Source organism: Sorex araneus, chromosome 4, assembly GCF_027595985.1.
Source record: "Sorex araneus isolate mSorAra2 chromosome 4, mSorAra2.pri, whole genome shotgun sequence".
Classification (NCBI taxonomy): Eukaryota; Metazoa; Chordata; class Mammalia; order Eulipotyphla; family Soricidae; genus Sorex; species Sorex araneus.
Genome location: NC_073305.1, coordinates 183,193,296 through 183,208,171, shown reverse-complemented (window position 1 = coordinate 183,208,171; position 14,876 = coordinate 183,193,296). Strand labels below are relative to the sequence as shown.

The following is a 14,876-nucleotide window of genomic DNA, read 5'->3' as shown; positions in this document are numbered from 1 at the left end:
AGCTAAATAGATTCCTGTGGTCTGTCCTGGGCCAGATCCTCACACCAACTCTCAGGCAACTTTTGAATTTGGGTTTTAGGGGTACGCTGTAGTACTGTCGTTACGTTGTTCATCAATTTGCTTGCACAGCCAACAGTAACGTCTCCATTGTGAGACTTGTTACTGTTTTTTTGGCATATCGAATACACCACAGGTAGCTTGCCAGGCTCTGCTGTGAGGGCGAGATACTCTTGGTAGCTTGCCGGGCTCTCTGAGAGGGTTGGAGGAATTGAACCTGGGTCGGCGTGTGCAAGGCAAATGCCCTACCCTCTGTGCTATCACTCCAGCCCCTTTCGGGGTATAAATAGGTAAAAGTAAATACAACTGTTAGACCGGCATTTGGTGCCAGAGAACTGGCTTGCACTGCTTCTCCCGCCTTGGCATCTGATCTGTTCTGTTGTGGACAAAGAACATTTCTTGTTTTATTGGGAGGAATTGATAAGCCACTGCCCAGAGCTTCTCTGGGTCCACGTTTCTTAGGCTGCTTTTGGGAGATGAAGTGGTCTCTGAATTTTTAGTGGGTGCTCTGTGTGGAACACTCTGTGGTCACAGCGTTTGGATGCCACCCTCGCTGCATTTCTTCCTTGGAGCTGCATAATTGACAAGAGTGAACAAAAGGCTGCAAGAAGCTCTGGAGTGAAGACCCCCCCATCTCAGGGTTTCACTCTGTGAGTCTGGCCATGATGGAGAGTGAGGTCTGTGCCTGCCATCTCCGTTCTGGACCGTGCTTTGCCCACTGTGGACAGTCTAGAAAAAGTCGGGGATATCTGAGGGCTCACTCCCAATGGCCACACTGGAATCGCTGCAGGTGTGCAGTGATTCTAGCACTCTGGCCCCATCAAGGACGTGCTGCATTTCCGGGGGAGAACATGTTCAAGAAGATGCTAAGAAGCTCCTGAGTTTCCTGGGACTTCATTTCCAGCATCAGGAGATGGTCTCATGGGTAGGTGTCTTTCCAAGGACTCACCAACTTGCATCCAACTCTGTGGCCATGTCTCAAGTCTCGGACTCAGGGACTGACACTCTTGACTTGAATTCTAGGCTCTCTCCTCCCCTGCATGTTTCTGGGAAGCTCTTTTCTATACCTAAGACTTTGCTGTGTACAGCATCTTGGAAATTCCTAGTACTGCTTCTCTGCCCTGGACATATCTGGGAGCTTGTGATGGGGATATTCATTTCAACTCAAAGCTCCTTATGTCTTTTGATTTCCATGTCTCCTTAAAGAATTCAGAATAATCATGTATTTTGGGATGTGGGATCCTTCTTGGGTGCCTCTTCTGGGTTAATAAGCTTTCAGAAGAGGTAGGTCCCATGGAAGGCCTGATTCCCCCACCCCCACCCTGTCCTGGTGTCAGACTTGGGCCCTAACTCAGGTTGCCTACTCTAGCCTCAGCAGACCCTTCTGTATCCAGAGAGAATGCTGGTACCTTGTATTTTTTTCCAAAGTATTTTCTCATTAAAAAAATATTTTATCCATTAATTTGGGTAGGGTGTTTGCCTTGCACGCAGACAACCCAGGTTCGATTCCTCCATCCCTCTTGGAGAGCCCGGCAAAGTATCTCGATCGAATGGCAGAGCCCGGCAAGTTAACCATGGCATATTCAATATGCCAAAAACAGTAACAACAAGTCTCACAATGGAGGCATTATTGGTGCCCACTAGAGCAAATCGATGAGAAATAGGATGACACTGACAATGATAATTTTTTTAATTGAATCACAGTGATATACACATTTACAAAGTTGTTCATGATTGGATTTCGGTCATATGATGTTCCAAACTCGTCCCTTCACCAGTGTCCTTTTCCCTCCACCAATGGTCTCAGTTTCATTCCCACCCTCATCCGACAACCTGCCACTATGGTAGGCACTTTTCTTCTCTGTCTCTCTTTCTCATTCCTTCTCTCTCTCTCTGTCTCTCTCTCTCTCTCTCACTTTCCTTTAGGACCTTATGGTTTATAATAATGAAAGGTTATCAGGTATATCTCTTTACCTGTGCCCTTCACCCCCACACACTCTTGTGGCAAGCTCCTTGGAATTCTTCTTGCTGGGCTCCATCTTCCATGCTGACTCCATTCTTTCCTTAAAATATACCAAATCCTTTTCTTCCTAGAAGAAAATCTAGTCTTCAGTGAATGGGAGTGTTGGTAGAACTGAAATGGAAACCACAAAAGGGGCTTAATCCCATTTTAGGGCTGAATTCTATGTTATTAAACTTATGAACTTTATTGTTTAAAATATTCTATCTACAGTTATAGTAGAACAATAGACATACACTTAAAGTAGTGCTTATTTAATGTCGCATTTTAAAAATTGGTTTCTGGAACATACCTTGTAATAATCAGGTGCTAATCCCCAGATTAATCATCAGAGCTTGCTCCTGGTAATATTCAGGAGACTATGTGGTGCTTGGCTTGAACCCAGGCCCCTTGCATACAAAGAGTAGTCTCTGGTCCTTCAAGCTATCTCTTCAGCCTTATATTTCATAATGTGGAAGAATATCCATTCTATATCTTTATGTGAAAAAATCATACTATAAGGTAGCTTTCAATCCCTGTTTCTCATCAAAGAAGAACATGCATTTCATATCTCTCAACAAAAGTTATAGAAGGATAATCATAAAATTCACTTATAAATAGATGTACATGGAGAGTATCATGCTGAGTCAAATGAATCAGGAGAGGGGCAGACATAGAATTATTTCACTCATTTGAGGGATGTAAATAAAACATAGTATGAGGCTAATACCCAAGGTCAGTAGAAACAAGGGCCAGAAGGATTGGCCCATGGTTGGAAGCCTGCCTCAAGTGTTGTGGGAGAGCTGTTAGGATAGAGAAGGGAACATTATGTATGACAATGAGGGTTGGAAGGGATTGCTCTGGATAGGAGGTGGATGCTGAAAGTGGCCAAAAGACCAACCATGATGGCCTCTCAGTACCTATGTTGTGAACAATAATGCCCAAAAGGAGAGAGAGAGAGAGAGAGAGAGAGAGAGAGAGAGAGAGAGAGAGAGAGAGAGAGAGAGAGAGGGAGGAGAGGGAGAAGGAGAAGGAGAAGGAGAAGGAGAAGGAGAAGGAGAAGGAGAAGGAGAAGGAGAAGGAGAAGGAGAAGAAAAGTGTCTTCCATACAGGCAGACTGGGGGAGGCAGGCCGGGGAGGGGGACAGGAAAACTTGGGGACACTGGTTATGGGAAATATATAATGTTGGGGGATGACGTTAGAACATTGTACGACTAAAACCCAATCATTAACAGCTTTGTAACTGTGCATCTCACTGTGATTCAATGAAACTTTTTTTTTAAATTAAAAAGTTATAGAAGGATAATATAAAAGTCAGGTAGGATTATCCTTACCTGTTCCTCTTTGCAGAAGGTAGATAGAATGTGATAATTAGAGTTTGCATGATTCATGATTAATGTCTCTGCATAATTAAGAAATTGTTATGCATTGAGAGATAAGAATACAAGTATTTTAGCTCTTGGTTTTGGGGTTATGGATCATCTTACCTTTTGCTTTGGAGTGTGTCTTTTGAATACTTAATAGTGAAGGTGATACTTAAATTTCCATATCCTTTCTTGTGATTCCCTGAATGTATGTTTCCAGGACTCACCACCATGTGTTTTGTTACACTGCAAACTCACAATATCTAACTGGGTTGGGCTGAAACTTCCGCTTATGTCTGCTCCTCGCACTGGACTGCACACTCCCTGGGGCCGTACTGCCCACTTCGTGTCCCAAAGGCTGACCCCTCACCACCTCTCACTATCAATGAGATCATTCTATAGGTCATATTTTAACGAATGCTTGATGGATATCTGAGAGGACTTTGTACTATTGCAAGACTGACATAAGGTCTTGTTTCTTCCTGGGAATTTTATTGATAAGCATCTGATCACTACATGCTGGGCCCTATTGTGACTAATGATCAGATCCTGATGTTTTTTCAGGTATCCTGGAGGGAAATTTTGCCCGTGGATCTGCTCTGAGTTAATCTTGCTTTACTTGAGAACTCTTGGCATTAAATGTGATCATGTGTCTCCTAGTGGTCTACCATTACTGCAGAGCATTTTATTAACAACCCTCCAAACCAGTGAAGCCCCTGGGAGGTGCCCTGGGCTTCTGCTGCAGGGAAGGTGGATGTGAATGGAAGGAAAACCCAGCATTGTCTCCGCTCATGGTGACGCTCAGCACTGTCTGCATTGGTAGAGCTAGTTTAGGTGCTGGAGTCTACACCTGAGGCCATGTCTGTTTAAGCAGACTCTGCATGTCAGTGTGGTCCTGGCATTTCTGAGTCCCTGTGAGAGAGAAAGAAAGAAACGGGAGGAAAGAAAGAAAGAAAGAAAGAAAGAAAGAAAGAAAGAAAGAAAGAAAGAAAGAAAGAAAGAAAGAAAGAAAGAAAGAAAGAAAGAAAGAAAGAAAGAAAGAAAGAAGAGAGAGAGAGAGAAAGAAAGAAAGAAAGAGAGAGAGAGAAAGAAAGAAAGAAAGAAAGAAAGAAAGAAAGAAAGAAAGAAAGAAAGAAAGAAAGAAAGAAGGAAGGAAGGAAGGAAGGAAGGAAGGAAGGAAGGAAGGAAGGAAGGAAGGAAGGAAAGAAAGAAAGAAAGAAAGAAAGGAGGGAAGGAAAGAAAAGAGGGAAGGAAGAAAGGAAGAAGGGAGGGATGGAAGAAAGGGAATGAAGAGAGGAAGGGAGGGAGGGATTGAGGAATGAAGAGGGGGAGGGAGGATGGAAGAAAGGAAGGGAGGAAAGGAGGAAGGGAGGGAGGAGAGAGGGTGGAAGGAAGGAAGGGAGGAAGGAAGGAAGGAAGGAAGGAAGGAAGGAAGGAAGGAAGGAAGGAAGGAAGGAAGGAAGGAAGGAAGGAAGGAAGGAGAGAAGGAAGGAGAAAGAAAGACCTGTAAATAAACCTATCCTTCTGACCCCATGTAAAATGTCTATTAATTTCACCCGTGCATCTGCTAACCTCTTTATGTTTTGGGGCTGTCACTTGGGCAGTCCATCAGGATATGGCAAGTGGTTTCCCTCAGGGGGTAGTTCTGGCTCTGAGGTAGTTCCCATGGCTGCTGGCCAGGAGTGGCATACATCATGTGCCACCTGGGTCCTCCCAGGGTGACCAGCATCCAGGTGTGTTTGGGTTTGAGGGTTGGTTTGCCACACTGTGGGGCATTTTGAGTGAAAAGGAAATAGTTTGTCAGTCATGCACTACCTCACACCTGTGTAATACCACGAGATAATACACCTTCATAAATCCATACATACACACACCCCATGCTGCAATACTATCCATGTACATACAAGCATACACCTACACATATACTTGCATAACAAATAGCAACATACTATGAGCACTACCACACATATACAAAATCACATACCTACACATGCTCCTATATACATTCACACATACATATGACACACATGGGCACGCCACACATATATACTCACATCCCACATACATACACACATCAACACACACCTCCCACAATCCACAATATATCCACACCCACATATACCGCACATATGACATGCATCACACTTCACCACATAACCATTATGAACAACATACATACATACCATGCACACACACTCATACCTGCCTATACTCTCACACATTTCACATATAACACACATAAATCCCTACACACAAAAATGTACGTACACATGCCATAGGCAGAGATTGTAAAACTGTTTTGCCTTTTCTCACAAATAACTAAATCATAATGAACTGGGAAAGATACAAAAATGACGTTACTGGCGCTTGCTCGAGCATATCGAAGATCAATGGGATGACAACTGATACAAGCGATACAAGTGATAGAAAAAGTGTAAAGAAAGAAACATACCTGCACATTATCTTAGCGCTGTTAGAGATTGACAACTGCTATTAATAGGGTGACATAGTTTATGTATATAAGAAAGACAATTCCTGAACTTATTTTCACATTTCATAGCTGCCCTCAATACTCATTCCAACCAAATTATCTTCATAAAATTCCCTGTAGGAGTGAGGAAGCCTAGGAAGCTTTAGTTTGTTCTCTGTTTCTAAGATATGGCCCTGGACAGATTCCCAAGCTATAACAGACAAGAACTATCAAGGACCTCAATATCAGGTAATTAAACCCTTAACAGGGTTTAGCAACCAGTTTTGAAGTTTATAAATAAAGGAAGGCAAGAGAAGTTTCAGAAAGTTTTGCAGAGAACCAGAATGGCCTGGGAATATTTCACTATATCACAGAAATGATTTCATAATTATTATCAGTATATGGGTCTTTATCATAGGAAAGAGAGCCATTAATTCTTCCTTCCGTCCCCACTTCTAGCGAAATATTCAGACTAGAAGAAATGAGTCTTAAGCATAGAGTGAAGGATTTAGGCTAGATAATAAGAAAAGTTATTAACTACCTTCGTGGGTTGGAAAGAGTCTCAGAAATCTCTCTTCTAAAAGTCATTAAACATGATGCAGATTCTACTATTAAGGAAGGATTAAGTGTGGGCTTGCTTAATGTAGAAGAATAAACAGAGCGGCCTGCCAGCGACACAGTCAGCTTCAAACTTTGTACATAATAGGGAGCACATAGAAATATGTAAAATTGATTTTTTACATTTTTTCTTTGGGAAACAGAAAACTAGTATTTTTTAAGTTTGAATTTGATTTTCCAACAGTTGTGGAGTGATGGTACGGAGGAGGTCTGGAGAGCAGAGAAGTTAAATTTCATTATTTTTCCAAATTACATTCTTGTTGCTTTTCCCTGAAACTTAAAAATAGGCTCATTTAGTTCACAAAATGTCTGTGCTGGGATTTTAAACCCTATTTGTATTTCAAGGGATTAAACCAAATCTCCAAGGTTTACAGCACCACGGGTAACTTCTGGCCCTTGGTTCTTTGTGACTATAATGTTGATCATTCTTAATTGCTAACAACATTCAGTTCAATACTCTTTATATTTTCTGCTGTTCTTTTTCTCTCCTGTACATTCATGCGAGTAGTGTTACTGTCATAAACAGAGCATCCTTTTCTATGCAAATTGGCAGCTCAGGGAAGAGTTGGGAGCTTACAATGTCATTGAAAGTCACACAAATCAATTGGCAAAAATTACTTTCTGTGATTATCTTGTTTTTGCAGTTACATTTTTAATTTTGACAGTTTAAGTGTGTTTAGGGTTCATGGTTGTGAAAGGCCAAGTAGAATGTGGGGCAGGTCACTGTTGAGATTCTCATTGCTTGGCTAATGAGGTTCTCTTTGGACTTTTGGTGTCATTTAAGCTCATTAAGATTGGAGAGAGATACTTCAGAATAAAACAAATGAGCAAATATTTATTGGGTACCTATGATGTGCAGCTAGGTTTTTGTTAGAGTGGGGTGTTTGTTTTCAAGAGGCTTAATATCTAATTAACAAGAAATTCAGGGTTAAGATAAGTTTGCAAAACACATAATTAAAATTATCGCACGGGGCATGACTATCAACTGAACTTGATCAAACTATTCGGGTGAAAATTACTTGATTTGGGGTAGAAAAACTGTTGGTTCACTTTCTTCAGGTGATGAATTATGAATTGGTCTCAAAGTCTTCAGTCAAGTTTTAAAAAAAAGAAGCATGTTCTAGGATAGAAATGCATTGATTTCCATTCTCTCTCTCTTTTTTATTAGTGACTATGATTACCCTCTACTGTGTATCCCCACCAACAGCCAACCTCCAGAGACTATAAAACCAAGCTCCCAGAAGACATCTTATAGCTTAGTTCTCCCTCTGGGAGAACTTGGCAGGCTATCGAGAGTTTCCTTTCCATGTAGGAGAGCCTCGCAGACTCCCCACGGCATATTTATATGCCAAAACCAGTAACAATGATGGGTCTCATTCCCCTGACCGGAAAGAGCTTCCAATGTGGCACCATTGGAAAGGACGAGTAAAGAGAGGCTTCTAAAATCTCAGGGCTAGGGCGAATGGAGACATTGCTGAGATTGTTCAAGAAATTCGACGATCAACGGGATGATGATGATGATAATGATGATGATGATGATGATGATGAGTAACCATGAAATTATAAAATTATTCTTGATTGGGTTCCAGGTGTGTTTCAACACCAATTTCCAATTCCTTCACCAGTATCCACTACCCTCTACCAATTTCCCCCTTTCCTCTCCTTTGCCTTTCACCAGTCTGCCTCTACAAAGGGAACTTTTGAAAAAACACATTTTTGCATTGCGGTTTACTGTTCTGTTGAGAGTGGGTTTTATACAAAGCATATTACCACCACTGTCCAGCACCACTTTCTCCTCCTTCACCCTCTTGATCTTCCCTCCTTTATAGCTGTTTTCCTCTCCCTGTCCCAGCCCCCTCAGGTGGAATGGTTTCCTACTGACTACCAGTCCTCATGTTCTCTTTGTTTCCATTGTCTTCAGGTGTTCATTATTCCCATTGTTTCCTTATACTCCACACGTGAGAGAGATCATTCTGTGTTGGTCTCTCTCCCTCTGACTAACTTCACTAGCATGATACTATCCAGGTCCCTCACGTAGCAGCAAATTATATTACTTTATATTTTCTCATGTGAAGAGGGGCCATGAGCATGGTTGTGGCTAGGCTCAGGAGGTCTTCGGCCACCGGGAGCACTGCTCGGGGCGGAGAGGGAAGCTGGAGCCCATCCCCTCCGAGGGGCTCCGGAAGACAGCCAGGCACGCGGGGAAGAAACTCTTGGACAAGCCTCACACATGAAGAAATCGGCAGAGGAATCCAGGTGTGTGGGACCTGGGGCTGAGACCTCCAAGCCTGCTCAGGTCGGGACTGGGCCTCTTCTGCCCAGATTTCCCATTTTCCAGTAGCTAGGCGGTCACACACAGGGACTGCCCCTGGCACCATATAATCCCATCAAGGCCAACATCCAGAGACTTAAAAGTAAGCTCCTCCAGGAAGTGCGCGGCCCCTTTGCAGCTGCACTATATTTTATAGCCTACTTCTCTCTCTGGGAGAAACTGCAAGCTACCGAGAGTTTCCTGCCCACATGGGAGAGCTTCACAAACTCCCCATGTTGTATTCATATGTCAAAACCAGTAGCAAGCTGGGTCTCATTCCCCTGACCCTGAAAGAGCCTCCAATGCAGCATCATTGAGAAGGACGAGTATAGAGAGGCTTCTAAAATCTCAGGGCTAGAACAAATGGAGACGTTTCTGAGACCGCTCGAGAAATTCGATGATCAACGAGATGATAATATATTTTCTCATGGCCAAGTAATATTCCATTCAGAAATTCAAATGGCTGAAAAGTATCACTGTATCACTTTCATCCCATTGCTCATCAATTTACTCAAGTGGGCACCAGTAACATCTCTATTTCTCTCAGCCCTGAGATTTTAGCAGCTTCTCCTTACTCATCTTTAGCAATGACTGGAAGCTCTTTCAAGGTCAGAGGATTGAGACCTATCGTTACTGTTACTGTTTTTGACATATCGAATATGCCACAGGTAGCTTGCCAGGCTCTGCCTGTGTGGGCGGGATCTCTCGATAGCTTGCCGGCTCTCTGAGAGGTATGTTACTCTCTGTGATTTGTTGCCTACTCTCTGAACTCCATCAAAGATAGTGTGGTAATTTTCTTAATCACTAATCATCAAGGACATGCAGATCAAAACAACAATGGGATATAATCTCATACCACAGAGACTGGTACACACCAAGAAGAACAAAAGCAACCGGTGTTGGTGTGGATGTGGGAAGAAAGGGACTTTTCTTCATTGTTGGGGGGAATGCCAATTGGTCCAGCCTTTTTGGAAAACAATATGGACATTTCTCAAAAAACTAGAAATTGAGCTCCCATTTGACCCAGGAATACCACTTCTGGGGAATATACCTTTGAGCCCCCCAAAGCACACGCAGAAACACCATCTGCACTCCTACGTTCATTTCAGAACTATTAACCATAGTCAGAATCTGAAAGCAACCTTAGTGCCCAAGAACAGAAGAACGGGTAAAGAAACTGTGGCACATCGTCACAATGGAATACTATACAGCTGTTAGGAAAAATGAGGTCATGAAATTTGCCTATAAATGAATGACATGGAGAGTATCACCAGAGTGAAATGAGTCAGAAGGAGAAGGGCATATATAGAATGACTGCATTCATTTGTGGCATATAATATATGAAGTAGAAGACTAATATCCATGACCAGGGAAAACGGGTTAGGAGTACTGGTCGATAGTTGGAACTAACCACAAGTGTGTGTAGGGCTGAGGGCAGGTAAGATAGAGAAGAGGCAAGTATGACAATAATAGCTGGGAATGATCACTCTGGACAAGATTTGAGGGTTAAAAGTGGATAAAGGGATGTTCTTGATAATCTTTCCCTATCAATATTGCAAAACACAGTGCCAAAGAGGGAGTGGGAGGGAAAGAGAGAGAGAGGAAGAGGGAGAGAGAGTAATAAAGCACACCCCATAGAAGCAGGCAGGAGGTGGAGATGGAGCATGATGGGAGGGAATCTGGTGACACTGGTGCTGGGAAATGCATACTGGTGGAGGGATGGGTGTTGGAATACTGAATGACTTAAATTCAATCATGAACAGCTTTGTAAGGGTCTATCTCACCATGATTCAATAAAAAAGTTAAAAAATGTAATATTCCATTGTGTATGTGTACCATAGTTTTTTTGTTTTTTATCTAGTCATCTGTTCTTCAACACTTGGGTTGTTTCCAGATTTTGGTTACTTTGGATAATGCAGCAAAGAACATAGGGGTCCAGATGATTTTTCTCCATTTTGGTTTTGGGTCTTTGGGGTATATTCTGAGACGAGGGGTTGCTGAGTCAAATGGAAGATGAATTTCTAGATTTTTTTAGGAATGCCCATGTAGTTTTCCAGAAAAGATTGTACCCATCAACATCCCACCAGCAATGAATGAGAGTCTTTTTCCTAACATCCACAACAGCACTGGTTGTTCTTGTTCTTTTTGATGTGTGCCAGTCTCTGTGGTGTGAGATGATATTTCATCAGTTTTGATTTGCATGTTCCTGATGATTAGTGATGTAGAGTATTTCTTCATGTGCCTTTTAGTCATTTGCATTTCTTCTTTGAGGAAGTTTCTGTTCATCTTCTCTCCCCATTTTTTGAGGGTTGGATGACATTTTTCTTGTAAAGTTCTACCAGTGTCTTGTATACCTTGGATATTAACCCTTTTGGATGAGTGCTAGATAAATAGCTTCTCCCATTCAATGGGCTATCTTTGTATTCTTGTGGTCATTTTCTTTGAGGTGCTGAAGTTTCTTAATTTAATTTAATGTAGTCCCATTTCTTTATCTTCGCTTCCACTTGCTTGGTCAGTGGTGTTTCATCCTTTCCTTTAATATGCCTTTAGCCTTTATGTCATGGAGCATTCTTCCTACATTTTCCTCAGTGTACTTTATAGTTTGGGGCCTGATACCAAGGTCTTTAATGCATTTTGATTTTACTTTGTGCATGATGTTAAAAAGAGGTCTGAGTTCAAATTTTTTGCTTGTAGCTGACCAGGCTTTTCAGCATCACTTGAAGAAGTATTTCTTGCTCCACTTTATGTTTTTGCTAATTTGCCTTTAGCTGATCATATACCTGAGAGTCTCTCTCCAGATATTCAACTTAATTTCATTAATCTGAGGATCTGTCTTTATTCCAGTACCATACTACTTTAATTACTACCACTTTGTAGTACAGTTTGAAGTTGGGGAAAGTGATGCTTCACATATTTTTGCCCCTAAGGATTGATTTAGTTATTTGGGGTTAGAGGTATTGCTCTATATGAATTACAGGAGTATTTGCTCCATTTTTATAAAAAAAATTATAGAGACTGTGTTTAATATATACAATGCTTTGTGAAGTATTTCTATTTTGATGATAGCAATCCTTCCAATCCATGAACAGGGGATGTGTTTCCATTTCCTTTGTCCTCTTTTATTTCTTGAAGTAGTGTTTTATAGTTTTCTTTGCATAGAGGTGGGGGAGGACTGAGGTGGAGAGGTGGTATGGATACTGGGAACACTGGTGGGGTATTTGATGACTGAAACTCAAATATGAAAGCTTTGTAACTGTATCACTGTCACTGTCACTATCATCCAGTTGCTCATCGATTTGTTCAAGTGGGAACCAGTAACGTCTCTCATTGAGAGACTTATTGTTACTGTTTTTGGCATATCCAATATGCCTCGGGTAGCTTGCCAGGCTCTCCAAGAGGGGCGGAGGAATCGAACTTCGGTCATCAGCATGAAAGGCGAACATCCAACCGCTGTGCTCAGGGTTGTAACTGTACAGTTGTAACTGGATATCATGATGATTCAATAAAAAAATGGGGAAAAATGCATTACTTTTGGAATGAGTGAGAGAAAGCAAAAGGTATGTTTACAAGCAGTGAATACATTTTGATTGGAAAGGAGAGTTGGAGCAGGAGATTATGACAAAGATTTGGAGACAAGTTTTCATTTATTGTCAAATGTATATTTTTATTTCTTTATAACAAATAACACAAATTTAAGAACTTCATACAAGACTCATTTATCAGCTCATAGTTGTATAGGTTAATAGTCCAGGTAGCTGAAACTTGATTATTTTCTTAGTTTCAACAAGATCAAAAGGAAGGGGTCAACAGGGCTCAAGGGAAGTTCAAGAAAAAATTAGTTTTCTAACTTCTTTGGATTATCAGCAGAATTCAGGCCCAGTGCTGAAGGAGTTAAGTCCATGTTTCCTTTCTCTCTGCTGGATGGGTACATTGCTCAGCAACTAGGCAACTCAGCAACCAGGTGTTTGCCTCATGAACTCTTTCAACTCAGCTCTAGAGCCCTTGCCTGGTATTGAACCCTCTTACTCATCAAGTCTCTCACTTCCCCTTCTGATTAACTAAGGCTAAGATAATGCCATAGTATCTTCCCTCTGATTAATTCAGGGTCAACTGAGTAGTAACCTTAATTACACCAACAAATCATCCACTTTCTCCTTGTAATTTAGCATAAGCAGGGTCCTAACCCAAGGAGAAGATGATCATGGGGCTCTGTGAAGACTGCTCATCATACCAGCTCTGCAAACTGCAAACACCATCTTCTTATCTCTCGAAATGTGTGAGGGACTAGGGCTCCATTAAAATTTTGGCAGAAATGGGGGGTTGACTGAGGCAATTCTGTCAACTATGTTTATTTATATTCAAATTTCCTCTTTATGGATAAAAACAATGGACACTTAAGGAAAATTTCAATCACCTTTCAAGGAAAGAATAGCTCCCATAGGTTTCCATAAAGACAATGACACTAGCTGACCACAGTACAGACTTGACCTCAAGGGCAAGAAAAATTAGAAAGAATAAAAAAAAATTCCACTGAGGGTATGCCTACAATTCATGAATCTGTTCTTCTTTCCTCAGACTGGATATCCCTATATTTGTTACTTTGAAATAGCGGGGTTTTTTTTCTTTTGATAATTTTACAGAAGTGAAAAAAATCCTATTTCAAGGGAAAGGCAGTAGAGTTGGTGTCAAAATTTAGTTAAGAAAAAAATAACTCTAGATGTTTATAACTAAAATGCACCATGCTGATGATATTCTCTTTCGACTGACGTGACAGTAGCATGTTGAATCATTCAGGGAAAAGTGTGCTTATTTATATCGCTCTCGCTGAGTCATTGCATCCACTCTGAAATTGGACAGGAATCCAAGTGGGCAGAGAAAGAGTGGGAGCTGGGTCCACAGTGCAGAAGAACAAGGATATAGTTCGTTGCTCCACATTCTTGGAGTCAGTTGCTGATCCTGTCTACTCAGTGGCATGGAGCAGGAGGAATATTGGCTAGAGTCTTGGGTAGAACAAGGTGTTGATGTGATTTTCAACATTGTTCAGATCATTTTAGACTAACACAGAAACTCTTTGTTTATTGGGGTCGCTTCACTTCATTTAGGGAGAGTGTTAAGACCTTTCTCATAATCTATGATTCCCATGCTAATGGGTAAATGCAAATATTGTTATCACCTTCCATTGACAGAGGACTCCATTGTTACAAGGATGAAAAGTGTTAATCCTTTTGTAATTAATGCCTTATTGGGGTCTGCACAGGTCAAGGATGGAGCTGGATTTTGGCAAATTAACTTTGAAGTCTTTCCCTTAGCCCTCATTTTTTATTTTATCTTAGAAATAACCATTGGGTGTAACTTTTTTCTTAGTTTCTTACTAATGATATAAGACCTAGTTTATATGCAGAAATGAAACCAAACTGGATGAAAGGTGAACATGAAGGACATGTGTCCTCATATTACAAAAATTTCCTGACGAAACATGCCAAAAATCAATCCAGCACCGAGAAATTACTATGGCTATGCACTAAAAATTGCACAGGGGTATAATATTCGTAACCATTTTATTGGTTCCTCTAAGAGTGATCAAGAAGAGAGTTTCTTCTATATTCTATCACTGGCAACCTGCCTCTTCAATACCAAAAAGAGCTGAAGTTTCATATATTATAATTATTAGTGAACATAGTGGACTTATGGGGACATAGAGAACCGGTAAAGAACCTGATGTTTCTGTACACAGGAACCGAGACCTTAGAGATGAGAGGCAGGTGTTTGGGAAGGGGTTCAGAAGCAGTGGGAGTGGGGTGTGAGTCAAACTACCCCGGGAGTACAATCTAGGTAGGTGGACTCCATGAAAGGCGGGCCGGCAGGCAGGGGCCTGGGAAGTGCAAAGACATGATGACAGCAGCGTCGTTGTAATTGATGACCCCGCGCCTGTGTGGGCAACGTGCATGCTAGTGATGAGCGGCGGGAGCTTTATGCTCAGACAGAACTTGGTTGGAATCCAGCACTGTAATTTATGAAATGGCCTTGCACAAGTTACTTAATGACTTTAGCCTTCAG

The 14,876-nt window shown here is 41.5% G+C and overlaps 1 pseudogene; it reads left to right on the top strand.

Annotated features, from left to right (window-relative positions):
* Nucleotides 1–3,367: 3,367 nt before the first annotated feature.
* On the top strand, nt 3,368–3,489 carry LOC129404629 (U8 small nucleolar RNA; annotated as a pseudogene).
* The last annotated feature ends 11,387 nt before the right edge of the window (nt 3,490–14,876 follow it).